The sequence below is a fragment of the Leopardus geoffroyi genome, chromosome C3 (assembly GCF_018350155.1).
Source record: "Leopardus geoffroyi isolate Oge1 chromosome C3, O.geoffroyi_Oge1_pat1.0, whole genome shotgun sequence".
NCBI classification, from domain to species: Eukaryota; Metazoa; Chordata; class Mammalia; order Carnivora; family Felidae; genus Leopardus; species Leopardus geoffroyi.
Genome location: NC_059338.1, coordinates 40,366,325 through 40,382,147, shown reverse-complemented (window position 1 = coordinate 40,382,147; position 15,823 = coordinate 40,366,325). Strand labels below are relative to the sequence as shown.

General features: G+C 38.9%; 1 long non-coding RNA gene across 1 annotated transcript in view; it reads left to right on the top strand.

Annotated features, from left to right (window-relative positions):
- LOC123584889 overlaps positions 1–15,823 on the top strand; it is a 35,206-nt gene that overhangs the window by 2,095 nt on the left and 17,288 nt on the right. The window contains exons 2-3 of the long non-coding RNA XR_006705730.1: positions 13,809–13,873; positions 14,031–14,329. This is a non-coding gene — a long non-coding RNA (uncharacterized LOC123584889). The remainder of the gene's footprint in view (positions 1–13,808; positions 13,874–14,030; positions 14,330–15,823) is intronic.

Genomic DNA, 15,823 nt, shown 5'->3' with positions numbered 1-15,823 from the left:
GGATAAAGAAAATGTACACACACACACACACACTGGAGTATTACTTGGCAATCAAAAAGAATGAAATCTTGCCATTTGCAACTATGTGGATGGAACTGGAGGGTATTATGCTAAGTGAAATTAGTCCCTCACTTCTCTTTTTAAAGCTGCTCCCTCACTGAGCCAGTCTACTCTCTGGACTAATTTATTCATCCACCATCTCTACTTTCTGCCAATCAATCAGTGCTCTTGAGTCTATCTTTTCCTCTCCAGCTTAGATTGCAGGGTCCATCACTTAAACTACTCCTTTTACTAGTATCCACTCTCTTACCCCTTGTTCTCTTTGTCTCCCCAAACTTATATGCATGCACCTGTCCAGACCCTTCCTAAGAGCCCTATTGCTACAGAATGGGGCTGGAGAAAAATCCTAGGATTGTGCAGATAGGAACCACTTTAAATGTATGACCTCTAACTGGGACAACCCTTTGTCCCAAGTCCAGAATTTCTCTAATCTCCTCCAACTACCATCTCCACTCTGGCTCTCAGAAGATGACCTTATCTCCCAGTTCACAGAAAATGAAAGACGTCTGACAGGAACACCTTCAACTGCCTGTCACTGACATCTACAACCTTGCCCAAATCAACAACCATTTTTCTCTCCGTTTTTCCTGCTACAACCACAGGAAGCATATTTCTTAAAATTTTTTTTTTCAACGTTTATTTTTTTATTTATTTTTTGGGACAGAGAGAGACAGAGCATGAACGGGGCAGGGGCAGAGAGAGAGGGAGACACAGAATCGGAAACAGGCTCCAGGCTCTGAGCCATCAGCCCAGAGCCCGACGCGGGGCTCGAACTCACGGACCGCGAGATCGTGACCTGGCTGAAGTCGGAGGCTTAACCGACTGCGCCACCCAGGCGCCCCAGGAAGCATATTTCTGACTCAAAGGCTGAATGACCACTCTGTGTTTGGAGCCCCTTGCATTTCAGAAACTTGACTCTCAATTATGCCCTTGTAAACTGGAATCATCCACTGCTCCTACTTTCCTGAATCTTCCTCATAGCACTTAACACTGGTCAAATATTTCCCTTTAATAAATACTTTCTCGGGGCGCCTGGGTGGCGCAGTCGGTTAAGCCTCCGACTTCAGCCAGGTCACGATCTCGCGGTCCGTGAGTTCGAGCCCGGCGTCGGGCTCTGGGCTGATGGCTCAGAGCCTGGAGCCTGTTTCCGATTCTGTGTCTCCCTCTCTCTCTGCCCCTCCCCCGTTCATGCTCTGTCTCTCTCTGTCCCAAAAATAAATAAACGTTGAAAGAAAAAAAAATTAATAAATACTTTCTCAAGCTACATTCCCTCCAGCAAGCATCACATCTCTCTCATAACATTCCATTTCCTTTTCAGGTTCGATTAAATAAGTTGTCATCCTCCTTTTAATCAATTATTCCCCACCCCTCAAAAAAAAGAAAAAAAACAACCATAAAAGTTCTTTCTCTAAATAAAAGCTCTCTGAATCCTGAAGACAATATAACCTATTATTTTAAGCAGCAATTTGTTTTTTATTATGTCATAATGATGTTTCAGCTATAGGGAGACTTTAGACATTTTAGTTTTACAGGTATGTATCTGATCTTGAGATTGCCTCCCTCACTACAATATAAGTTCTATGAGGCAGGAACAATATCGGTGGTGATGCTGGTGTTGGTGGTTGTTATTTTGGTTTGGTTTGGTTGTTTTTTTTATTTTTGAGAGAGAAAGAGAGAGAGAGAGAGAGAGAGAGAGAGAGAAAGAGAGAGAGCAGGGGTGGGGCAGAGAGAGAGGGAGAAAGAGAATCTTCCACAGGCTCCACACTGGGTGGAGCCTCAATCTCACAACCTCAAGATCATGACCTGAGCCAAAATCAAGAGTTGGACGCTTAACCGACTGAGTCACCCAGGCGCCCCTATTCTTCCACCTTCTTATTTGCGACAATTCTGTGTCTACATGCTTTAGATGCTTCTCTTGGAGGCAGCACATGATTTTATTTTGTTTTTATCTGTTTTGAAAATCTATATCTTATATTCAAATTTTTATTGAGATGTAGTTCACATAAAATACACTCATTTTAGGTGTATCGTGCAACGGATTTTGAAGAATACATGCACCTTTGTAAGCAACATCAAAATCAACATTTAAATAATCCTTCACACCAGAAGGTTTCCTTGTGCCCCTTTCCAGGTATCTACCCCCCAAAAGTCCAAGATACTCTCCAACCACTGATCTGTTTTCTATCACTATACATTAAATTTGTGGGGTTTTTTTAGAGCCTCATATAACTGGAATTACATTATGTAATTCCATTACTCTTTTGTGTCTGGCTTTTTTGGCTCAGCATAATATTTTTGAGACTCCTCCTCATTTATTTTTTTGAACTTCTTAATAATATTTCCTTGCATGGATATGCAATCAGGTTATCCTATTGATTGACATTTGTGTTGTTTCCTATTTGGAATTACGAATAAAGCTTCTATATTTTTGCATACGAGCTTTGTGAATGAACGTGGGTTTTCATTTCTCTTGTAAAATACATGTGAGTCAAGTTACTGCATCAAATAGTAAGTGAATGCTTAACGTTTTAAGAAATGCCCAAAATCTTTCCCAAAGTGCTTGTATGTTTTACAGTGTATGAGGGTTCGATCTGATGCACGTCCTCACCAGTACCCGGTACTGGTAGTCATTAATTTATGCCATTCTGCTCAGTGTGTATGTTAGCTCACAGTGGATTTAATTTACATTTGTCTGATGACTAATATGTTGACCATCTTTTGATGTACCTATTGGCTAGCTGTATGTCTTCTTTTGTGAAGTATCTCTTAAAATATTTTGCCTATATTTTTATTGAGTCGCTGGTCTTCTCCCTATGATATATCATATATTCTGAACACAAAGCCTTTGTCAGATACCCGGTTTGCAAACATTTGCTCCAAATGTGTTTGATGGCTTTCAAAAAGCAGAAATTTGATTTTGATAGAGTCAATTCAATCTTCTCTTTCATGGGTCATGATTTTTTGAGTTGGAGCTGAGAAATTTACACATATCTCAAATTTTCAATGACTGTCCTATATTTTCTTCTGGAAATTTTATAATTGGAGTTTTTACATGTAAGTCTCTGATCCATTTTGAGTTTTATTTTTTGTATGGCATGATATAAAGGTCAAAGTTTACATTTTGCCATATAGTGATCCAGTTGTTCTAATACCATCTCCTTTTTCTATTATTACCTTAGTGCCTTTATTGAAAATTAAATGAACACACAAACAGGGACATTATTTCTGCCTCCTTATACTGTTCTACTGACCTGTATTGTCTATCTCTACAACTGTATCATACTGTTTTGATTACTGTAGATTTATAATTAAGTCGTTAAATTAAGTACTATAAGCTCTCTATGATCTTTTTAAATTGTTTTAGGACCTTTTTAAATTGTCTAGGACCTTTATTTTCCATAAACATTTTAGAATAAGAATCCTGACTTTTCCAAAAGCCTCCTGGAATTTTGATGGGGATTGCATTGAATCTGTAGATCAATTTGAAGGATCTAAGAATATTGTATCTTCTGGTTCATTAACACGGTATATGTCTTCAATTATTTCGGTCTTCTAAATAACACTTCTCTTAGCAGTGTTTTATAATCAGTCTTCTAAATAATACTTCTCTTAGCAGTGTTTTATAATTTTCAGGGTACATACATATGTTGTTATATTCATCCACAAGTATTTCCTTTTCTGCATGCTATTGTAAGCAGACTTTAAAAATCTTTAGTTTCTCGTGTTTTGTTGCTTGTATAAAGAAATCAATTTATTTTTGTAAAATGACTTTGTATCTTGCAAACTTGCTAACCTGTCTTATATTAATCAGCTAGGACACAAACATTCAGTCCGTAACAGGGCCCAACCTGATGACCTCATTTTAACTCTGTAAAGACCCTGTATCCAAGTAAAGTCACATTCTGATGTACTAGGAATTAGGATTTCAACATGTAAATTGGGGGGGCGGGGTGCAATTCACCTCATAACATCTCTTAATAGTTCTAGTAGCTGTTTTGTAGATTACTATATTCTACAGGTTGTCTGCAACTCAACATGGTTTTACTTCCTTGTTTCCAATCTATAGGTTTTCTATTTATTTTTCTTCCCTTCCTTATTTCATTGGTTAGGACCTCAAGTATAATGTTGAATAGTATAATGAGAGTGGACATCTTTTTTGTCTTTCTGATCTTAGGGAAAAACATTCAGTCTTTCATCACGAAGTATGATGATAGCTATAAATTTTTATAGATGCCCTTTATCAGCTTAAGGAAGTTTCTTTCTGCTTCAGTTTGTTGACCATTTTTATCATGGTGTTAGGTTATTAGATTTTATCAAGCTCTTTTGCTGAACTTATTGAGAAGATCACATGGTAGTTCTCCTTTATTTGGGTATCATGGGGATTGCACTGTTTGATCTTCAACTGTTAACCTTGAATTACTGTTATGTATGCCACTTGGTGTGGTATATTATCCTTTTTTTATATGTTGATGAACTTGACTTGCTAATATTTCTTGAAGATTTCTGCAACTATGTATAGGAGAGATATTGGGTCATAGTTTTCCATCTTGTTGTATCATTAAGTATGGTTAAAACTGGCCTGGTTTTGGTGTCAGGTTAAATCTGGCCTCATAAAATTAGTTGAGAAGCATTTCGTCCTTATGTCTTTCAGGAAGAGTTTACATAGAATTGGTATCATTTATTCTTTAATGCTTAGGCCTGGAGTTTTCTCTGTGCAGGTTTTTTATTAGGAATTAAAATTTTTAATTGAAAAGAGGTCATTAAAGTGGTCTATTTCTACTTTATTCAGTTTCAGTAGTTTGTGTCTTTCAAGCAATGTTTCTGCTTTTTCTACGTTGCCAAAATTATTGGAACATAGTTTTTCAAAATCTTCTATTACTATCCTTTTAGTGGCTTATCAGATGAATTATCTTTTCCCTTTCATTTCTTTTTTTTTTTTTAATGTTTATTTATTTTGAAAGAGAGACAGAGCATGAGTGGGGGAGGAGCAGAGAGAGAGGAAGACACAGAATCTGAAGCAGGCTCCAGGCTCAGAGCCTTCAGCACAGAGCCCACACGGGGCTCAAACCCATGAACCATGAGATCATGACCTGAGCCGAAGTCAGACGCTTAGCAGACTGAGCCACCCAGGCACTCCTCCCTTTCATTTCTGATGCTAATAATTTGTGTTCTTTCCTCCACCCTGTCTCTCATCAATCCAGCTTGAATTTTATTAACATCATTGATCTTTTCAAAGAACGAGCTTTTGATTTTATTGATTTTTTTCTCTAATATTTTTCCATTTTCAATTTCATTGATTTCTACTCTCATCTTTATACTTAAAGTTTAATTTTTTTATTAGCTCCTTAAAGTGGAAGTTTAGATAACTAATTTTAGATCTTTATTCTATTGCTAACATAAGCGTTTCAAGTTTATATTAACTTTACTTGGTGACAGCAATTTTATTTGTTGACTTTTCATTTTCATTCAGCTCAAGTATTTTTTTTAACCTTTATTTATTTTTGAGAGACAGAGAGACACAGAGCATGAGCAAGGGAAGGGCACAGAAAGAAAGGGAGACACAGGATCTGAAGCAGGCTCCAGGCTCTAAGCTGTCAGCACAGAACCTAACGTGGGTCTCGAACTCATGAACCATGAGATCATGCGTGACCTGAGCTGAAGTCGGATGGTCAATCAACTGAGCCACCCAGGTGACCCTAGAAACATACTGTTTATTAAATATTTGCAGATTTTCTAGATATCTTTCCAGCATAGATACAGAAACAATCAGCTTCTGGGTGGCAAGTCAGTTTTGCACTAGATCTCCCCCACTTCCACTCTGCAGGAATCAATACCTACTCCAGAGGTGGGTTTATCTTTTCTTTTTACAGAGCCTCTACCAGCCATGGAATCTTACATAAAATTGCCTTCAACCAGGGGACCTACTGAGAAATGTGTATGTGACCATAGGATTGCTCGTACTACCATATCCTGCCTATTTCCTGGAAGTAGCTGGTCTGCTACTGTTATGGGTTGAATAGTGCCCCCATAATTTCACATGTGAAAGTCCTAATCCCTAGCACCTCAGCATGTGACCTCGATTGAAAAGAGGGTTATTTCAGATGTAATCAGTTAACATGAGGTCGTTAGGGTGAGTCCTAATCCAGTAGGACAATGTCCTTATAAACAGGAGATATTTGGACACAGATACAGAGACATGGGGAGAATGCCAAGAAAAGGATGGAGTTGCTACAAGCTGAGGGACACCAAGGAGTGCTGGCCAACCACTGGAAGCCAGGAGAAGGGCATAGAGCAGATTCTCCCTCACAGCCCTCGAAGGAACCACTTGTGCCAACACTGTCATCTCAGATTCTAGCTCCAGAGCTGGGAGACAATAAATGTCTATTGTTTGAAGCCACTTGGTTTTTGGTACTATGAAACTAATCGAGATACCACATTGGAGCGGCCTATTAAGGTGCTAGTTTAGGCATAGCATCCTGTAGAGTTAGGGAAACATCCTCCGTGATGCACTATCTGTATTGAGCCGATAAAGCAAGTTGTGTCTTCAACAGCTAGAATACCCAGGTCCAGAGTCCAAGGAAAGGAACACAAATTAGCCCTTCTCACTATCATTCCCAATAACCCATGTGTGCCTCCCCTTCTACTTTGGGCTCTACTGGGTAAAGTGGGAAGTGGGGTTCACTACTCCTGTGGCACAAAAGGGTCCCACAAACCCTGAAGCTACAACTGATCTTTGTTTTGTTTGTTTGTTTGGTTGGCTGGTTGGTTTTTTGTTTTTGTTTATGTTATTAACACAATTGGACCAGCAGGCAAAGAAAGGACTTATAATATTGGTGAGGTTAATCAACCCACATTACCGTGAGAAACTAGGCTTGCTGTTACAAAAAAGGGGAAGGAAGAATATGTCTGAAACTCAGAGGAATCACTGGGGATACTCTTATGTGTCTTTATGTCTGGTAATAAGAGTGAACAAGTAATTGCAGCCACCACAGTCCAAGGAGGGCAAGGCAACCCAAGGCCTGACCACTCTGAGATGAAGTTCTGGAATCCCCCGACCAGGCAAATAAATTAGATCAGCTGATGCTGGCCTAGGATGGAGAAACCTAGAATGGATGGTAGAGCAGAAAGTTGATGAATATCAGTCATGGCCTTGGGACCAGCTATAATAGCAGGAACCACCATAGCCTGATCCACAAATTTTTCTGTGCAAAGTCTTTAGAGATTGTGGCCAGCACTTTGAAGATACAATGACAGAATTAACTTAATTTGGGGACAAGCGGGTCTGAGCAGGATAAGGTGTGGTCATAGAAAGTATTTCTGGGATATCCCCCCTGGCCCACCTGTGATTTTAGCCACCACTCTAGTAGACGTTTCTGTGTGGGCTCAGACTCTTTCCACCACAAGTGCAAGCCATGGGTTATTCCACTTCTCTGATCCAGGGATTTCTCTGGAGCTAAGGGAGCCTGCTAACCTACCACACAAGCACAGCCTAGAAATATAGGGATAATTATAGTTTCCAGGGACAATCTTAATGAATGTGGTCAGGAGCCGGAGAATACATGGCTCAACATTCCATCTTTCACATGTGCAATTCTGAGAGATCACAGAAGAATCAAGCCCTTGGCACCTGCTGACGTTATTGGGAAATAACACCCTTCCCCTGACTCTTCCTCTTTCCATGTCACACTCTCCCTGTCCCCCCACTTTGATTCCTGGAATTATCACCTCCCAAAACTACTTCTGTCTGAGTCTTTATCTGAGGAAAACCCAAAGTAAGTGGAAGGGGTCATATATATATGATTATTTTTGACAAGTGAAAAATCCATCTTGGTTTCTCAGATGTTTCAAAAGCCTCTGTTAAGTAGATGGAATGTCAGCTACCTCATCTGTGAAATTAAAAGTGTAATCGTAATAGATTTGCTTGGTTCTGATTAGACCACGCATTTCTGGTAGATAAGGGTCATGCTTTCATGCTTGTTTTGTGCATATCTAGACTTCTTCTGACTACAGAACCATGAATTTAACACATTCTTTGGGACAAGAATTAATTTTCAAACTTAGTATTAGGGGATTTTTGATCCCTCTAGGAAAGAAAGGCTTGAGGATAATATTACATATTCGACATATTAGTATGATTTTAAAAGTCGATTACAAAAAATAAATATTCAACATCTTGCTATATTTTAAATACATTGATTACAAACCATATGGACACTATTCAGTGATCTGAACTGAATTAAAGCACAGGAAACCAAATCCTAAACTTTCAAAAAGCATTTTCTGTTTCCACCACTAGGTGATTCCCTATACCTTAGAAATCTTTAAAAATAACTACTTAGAAAATTTTTAAAAATAACTACTGTCCCATATATCCTGACTCTACATTTGCTTTTCTATCTCCCTCAGTCCATTCCCTCCATCTATCTAATGTTCTTGTTTACTCCCTTTTTAAGCTAACATTTGCTTCTTTAAAGTAGAGGAAAATAACTGAAAAATAATGGCCCATACTTATCAATAAAATAATATAGAATACATGTACATGATAAGAAATTCCAAACATTCAAAATAGATGTGAAAGATGAATTTAAGAAACTAGAATGAAGATTGGACATCCACTAGACTAAAATCCTCATTTTGTAGCTGAAGACAGTGAGATCAAGATCTAAAAATTCATAGAAGTTACGGGCAAAAAAAGTACGCAAATACAGAAAATCATCTAAACAAATAGAACCTCATCATGCTGGAATCAATTCCCTTATAGAAATTAGAAACACATTCTCAGGACTCTTGCAATAGAAATTATAATGAATGAAGTGAAATAATTTACAGATTAAAAATTTTTCAGTAGTATTTCATTTTTTAAAAATGCTTACCTGGTACCTGTTTCTTCCAAACTATTAAAATTAACGTTCACTGGCGTACCTGGGTGGCTCAGTTGGTTAAGCGTCTGACTTTGGCTCAGGTCATGATCTCCTGGTTTGTGGGTTCAAGCCCCACATCGGGCTCTGTACTGACAGCTCAGAGCCTGGAGCTGCTTCAGATTCTGTGTCTCCCCTGGAGCTGCTTCAGATTCTGTGTCTCCCCCACTCGGCCCCTCCCCCACTCGGCCCCTCCCCCACTCCCACTTTGTCTCTCTCTCTCTCTCTCTTTCAAAAATAAGTAAACATAAAAAAAAATCAATGTTCAGTATATTTTTTATTCTTTGGTTGGAAACCTGATCCTCAAAAGAAAGAATGTGCCTGTTATTACAGGTCCAAGTTGCAAAAAAAAAAAAAAAAAAGATACAGCCAAAAATAAATCTCACAGCTTACAAGTTTGCCAAAGGAGATGACAGTATTTATCATCACGTGACTGAATTTAAGTTCAATTTGTCTCTAGCTCACTTTCAATAACAGTTTTGATCCAGGTGTTAGGTAAACCATGGAGTAAAGTGCATGATACTCCTGATCTCTGTAAACAGCAGGTTTGACACCTTGAAATAAGAGGTGAAGGAATTTTCCAAACCAGGAATAAATCTTTAGTGTCCCTAAGAATATCACGGAAAGCCTTTCAAAAATGCAAATGTTAAGGCTATATCTAGTTCTGATTTCATAGGTTGAAGAGGGAGTACAGAAAGTCATTTTATGAAGCACTCCTGTGGTCAATAGACAAAGTGAATATACTTCCTGGCCTCTCCCTGATTTAACATGTGTCCCAGAGTTGTTGTTATGGTTGTTGCTTTTAACAAGATATTATTATTTCTTGTGGTATGAGAATAAGCCAGGACGGGTTTGGTAGATCACTTTGTACTTCCATATTCTACCATGGTCTTCTCTAGTAGTGTGTGAGGTACGTGGGCAATAAACAGGGTTCAACAGGTAACAAGAGCTTAAATCTGAACTGTCAATGATAACTCCTCTTACTTTTTTGAAAACTTTCTTGACACAGTTAACCGACTCGACCCCTTTATCAGGATGCTGGCTGATAAAGAGTGGTTGCATCCAGATGGCATTGGACAATTTCTGGTCCTGGGATTGGGAGAAGTGTTTGTTGCTGCTGCCCCTGGTGGCCATCTGGTGTATGAATCAGTCGTGCCTTGGTCCCTGGTGGTGCCTGGGAGATGATGAAGTTGTTAGGCCAGTGGGTGGGATCACTGTGAAATGTGAGAAATGAGAAATTTGGTGAATGTGAAATGTATGTGGGAAGTGGGGGTTCAGCATGCCTGCCAAAGCACTTATACAAGTGGTATGAACAATCCTGCTAAAATGGTTTTGCCATTTACTAGACAATGGAAATCTACAAGTATTTATTTACTTTTATTTACGTTTTTGTTTGGTAATGCTTTTTAAAGATTTTGCAATGAACCCTCTCAGCAGCCATGAACTCAAGAAACAAAACAAACGTGGGCTTAGCGAAAAAATTAAGTACAGAATTTTCATTTCTCAGTGACGTTGATGACGAATATATAATGTACCTAAAATGTTTGCCAATTTACTATCCACCAGGAGACCTGTAGTAAGAAAAACTGGAAAAAATAAATATGCTGTAGAGGCTCCAGGATTTACTTCAAACCTTAGACATTATTTTAAGATTTTCTTGGACCTGTATGAAATAGGAAGCAACAACTGTTGATGTCTTTAGTTTCATTAATGGAAGAATTTAGCTGTGGACAGCTAAATGACTCCTTTTTTTATGTTTCAACAGATGCTTCAAATTACAAATTGATCAATTTCAGTAAGTGTTCAATTTTTTTCATGAAATTCATGGAATCAAAGTGAAAAAGTTCATCTGGCCATATTGTAAATACTACTGCGAGTTCAATTAAAAAGTTGAACTTTGAAGATAAAATTATTTGTTTTGTGAGGACCATATTAATACAAATTCTGCATACACTCTATCTTTTGTCAATAAATTTCTTGCTAAATAAGATGTTTATGGAGCAGAAATGTTCCATGAAGCATTGAGAGAATGGTAGTTATTAAAAACAAAATTTGGAAACAACGAGATGTTGAACTTTATCCTATAAAAGCAAGGAAAGAATTGAATAAATTAAACAATGAGGGCTTAATCAATTTATAAAATCTAATTTTGAAATTCTACAACTGCACCTTGGAATATACAAACTTGTGGAATAATTTTTTAGTGGAGTTCCTTGATTTATTTCATAAATATATATTCTGTCCTAGAATGGCATGGAATCCTAAAAGCTAACAATTTTGAAGCATCTACATTATACAAAATATTTTTAAGTATAAATAGAGACAACTTATGACAAGTTTTGCCTAACAAAAGTATTTGTTAAAGAAATCTACTCTGAAAAGAAGCAAACAGAAATCATGTGTGAAAATACATTGACTGAAATACTTACACATTTCAAAATAAAAAGGATAGAATTGAGAATTTCCTCTACTTAGGAGAAGCTTACTATGAGCCTTGCCACCTGAAGAGTAATTTTTCAGTTGAAAACACTGTGGACTACAGAGAGGAATCAACTGATAGGGAGTGTGACAAATTTATTTTAAAAATACATATATAGTAAGACCACAGTGAAAAAATACATTCTTCAGAAATATCTCAATAACAGAGTATAATCAAATGATAAAGCAATAAAATGGATAAAGTATATGAATATATACCAACAACAATTATTCCACTTAGACTATTTTTAATATTCAGATAATCAACATAAATGTTTCAAACCTTTTTATTTTAATATACGTGAATATATAGGTTTTTAAGAAACAATTCTTTTTTTGAAAATGGCTTTTACTAAAACTGTTTTATAGATCCAACAACATAAAAAAACCAATTTGTTGGTAAATAGATTTTTTTTAAGTTTATTTATTTATTTTGAGAGAGCAAGAGAGCAAGAGCAGGGGAGAGGCAGAGAGAGAGAGAGGGAGAGAGAGAGAGAGAGTCCCAAGCAGGGAACTCAGGTGTGGGGTTCGAACTCACAAACTGTGAGATCATGACCCGAGCCAAAATCAAGTGTCGAATGCTTAACCGACCTAGCCACCCAGGTGCCACAGTAAATAAATATGCTAAAAGTTATACTTTTTAAATCATTTTAGTCCCCCTTTTATTCTCAAAAATATCTTAATTTGGCAGCTAAATTGTATAGTCACTCTATTTGAAGTCCATATTGGAGAAATAGTTACATCATTCGTGCCCTAAATTGGTGAGAATAGTTCTGGAGTATTTTTAAATGGATTTGGATGGAGGCTCTTTTGTTTTTATTTTAAGGTATAGGACATTGAAAAAAAATAACTGAGAATATAACATTTTAAAACTGTCTTACTTGACTCACAGCAAAATATTACCCTACATACATATGAAGGTTGTGTAAGTTCAGCTTGCTGAATTTCAAGGAAGCAGTTAGGAGGACCAATGTGACCAAATGCCCTGGAGGAAGGGGTCGCAGAGACATGGGACTTTCAGTGCTAACACGTGACAGTCTCAGACAAGCCTACCTTGTGGGGGGAGGGAGGGGTCTCCCTACAACTATTACATGAATTTGGCTCCTAGTGTATTTAGATGGGGCCTGGTTGACATGGAGAGAAGGGACATCATAAATACTGAGCCTCTGAGCCATGGTTTCAGAAAAGGTACGCTGTACCTCTGTATATCACAGAATAAATAGCCAGCAACTTCCGTGGCCCCCTTATATTCCAGTCCTCCCTTCTCCAACCAGAAAAACCCTAGACAAATATCTTATGATGATTCCCTTCCTTTCACTTTCTCCCCAGGGGAGCCCTGACTTCTCCACACTGCTAACCCTTCCTAATTCCTAACTGTCTCCGCACCTCACAACCCTAAAACCACTACTGCTTTTGAGAGTTAATGCAATATTTGAACAGCATCTGAGGCCTGCTGGACTTTACCAGAATCCAGTTCCATAGGTATCCACCAAAGAAGCTGAGTCTTGAACCCTTACTGCCCACTTCATTGCTGGGTGCATAGTAAGTTTTCAATAAATAATAATATGTAGAATTTGTGAATGAGAGATCCGAGGGCCCCTATTCGAATAGTGCAAATTTATCAAACTGTACCCTCCCAGCTACCTGGTGAAAGAAAGACATCAGGAGAGGAGGGGAGAGAATAACCACTTTGTTTTTCCTCATCTAAAAGCTCACTGGAAGAGGCAGAGAGCAAATGAACCACAAATAAATTGAGTAAAACTGTTCCTGTCTCCTTTGCCTCCTGGAAGTCGGAGGAGTAGCCACTGAGGGAACCTAACTTTTCCCTCTTGGCTAGTATCAGCTAGTCAGATACTTGAGAGAGAAAGCATATCTAAAATTACTCACATTGGGTCTCCTGGGTGGCTTAGTCGGTTAAATGTCCTACTCTTGGTTTCAGCTCAGGTCATGATCTCACAATTCGTGGGTTCAAGCCCTGCATAGGGCTCCATGCCAACAACAAGGAGACTGCCTGGGACTCTCTCTTACTCCCTCTCTCTCCGCGCCTCCCCAACTCACTCTTTCAAAAATACATAAGCTTAATTTTTTTTAATGTTTATTTATTTTTGAGAAAGAGAGAGAGAGAGAGAGAGCTTGAGCAGAGAAGGGGCTGAGAGAGAGGGAGACACAGAATCCAAAGCAGGCTCCAGGCTGTGAGCTGTCAGCACAAAGCCCGATGATGTGGGGCTCGAACTCAAGAACCACAAGATCATGAGCTGGGCTGAAGATGAACACTTAACCAACTGAGCCACCCAGGCGCCCCTAAATAAACTTTAAAAAACATTAAAATTACCCTTATATTTTCCCTTCCAGGAGAATTCACTTCTGAGATCTTCGAACCAGAAAACAAGAACACTTGACTGTTTAAAAAAACACAGGTAACCAGCACTTTTCAGGTTTGCATGGGGCTCTTTGATTCCCAGGAGGAAAGGTATTATTTCACGCAGAAGTCGAATTTGATAGACTACACATTCCGGGCGTATAAAGGTGATCTGCTGACCACAGCAACTAAGGGGTATGTTCCTAGTCCTCTAGGTGCCTGTGCCGTGTGATAACCAGGAGATACAGCCCAGGGCGGGGGAGTACGTGTCCGACCAAAGCAGCCTCCTACCCGGCACCACCACTACTGGCCGAGAGGCACTGGGCAAACTAGTCTCTTCACCCATATCCACCTACTAGGGTGGTTACAAGAACGAAGTGAGATCATCCGTGTAAAGCTCTCAGCGACATGCCATGCGGTATTCAAAGGATGGCTGCTTCCTGTTCTGCCTTGGTTGTCACCTAATCATCTGCGATTTCTACCGGAACAATGAAGGTGATGTTTCCACCTCAAAGTAAGCTTATAAGGTATTTGAATCTGAGGGTTACCTGCGGTATGGCTCTTAAGCCAGGAAATACACATTAAAATTAAGTCAGAGGCTTTTATCCCCAAGCCCACAGGAATGAAAACATTAAAAAACCCAGAACACCAAAATTCTTTGGTTGAATTTAACAGACACTGTATGCTTGTGGACGGCCACGCCAGATCAGGGCTCATTACTTCTCTTGGCCAGAAGTGTAGGTGTCAGGGAAGGCTGCACAGCAGAATATGCATTTGATGGGAATCTTGAGGACTAGGAACACCCAAGGTGGTCTTCCTAGTGAGACCAGCTAATCTAAAGAATTGCTTTAATAGGCTTCTCAGTTGCTAATGATCACACAGTCCTAATCAGCGGTCAAGGAACACTTACTTAATCAACCCAAAGTCCCGGGGCAGCGTGCTCTAACAAGAAAGGTGAATTGCCTATGTCGTTACCACTAAGTGGCATTCCTTTAACAAAACTGGCAGGCCTTCACTTTCCCAGTGTTCCCCTTGGTGCAAGAAACTGGGTGCTGGCTTAATAACCTTCGGCCATAAAGTACTGTAACATGTTAGCTCATGCTGGATGGCAACAGGTTTGTTTTTCATGATTATGTAATCTACATTCCTTTTCCAAGAAAGGATTTGGAAATGAGCTATTAAATTGGATTGCCAGCAAGCATACAGTCTAAATGCACATACATGTTAAACATGGCAAACTCAGATCCTTCTCAAACTGCCCCTCACCCCATACAAATCTGTGAACTACAAATCAAGGGTGACCCATGAGAAAGTTTGTCCAATAGCTAGCTGAGGTTTCCAAAAAGCATTAAAATGCCTACTAAGGATTTTTAGGGAGGGTATTTGATCTGCTCAGTCTTAAATAGAAACCTAATCATGCAGGCAATCTGGGCACTTGGTACACAAGTACCCATATTAAATTTTCCTTAAAGACTAATATGGTGTTGAAATATCGTGTAAAGAGTCCATACTAGAGTAGGTTCAAAGACTTTAGGTGCTAGGTGGGTATTTATTGGCTAGAATGTTATTTAGAAGAGCGTTCACATTGTTCTTAACTTCCAGGACAAAGCTTAAAACCACAGCAAGTAACTGCTTGGGGTTTTGCATTCCACAGTCTTGGACTCACAGCAAGCTTCCTGTTCCCTCTTGGCTGGCAGACCTGAAGGGCAGACGATGAATGGTTTGATTCTTATAGTTGGAGAATCTGCTCTGGCTTTCAGCCCTTAAGATTCTGAGTGCCAGACCAGGTGCTATTATTTTTTTTAAGCTCCTCCTAGAGATTTGGATTTCACTTGAAGATAATAGCAAGAAAACAGACTGAGCTAGGCATCTGGGCAAAGACCATATCCAATAAAGATCCAGATATCCATGTATATCCCAAAAAGGAGTATTTTGGAATAACCAAGAACCAAACTTGCAAACTATATGCATTCCCTGGGATCTTCTTGGTAGGTTTCAAGAATTAAGA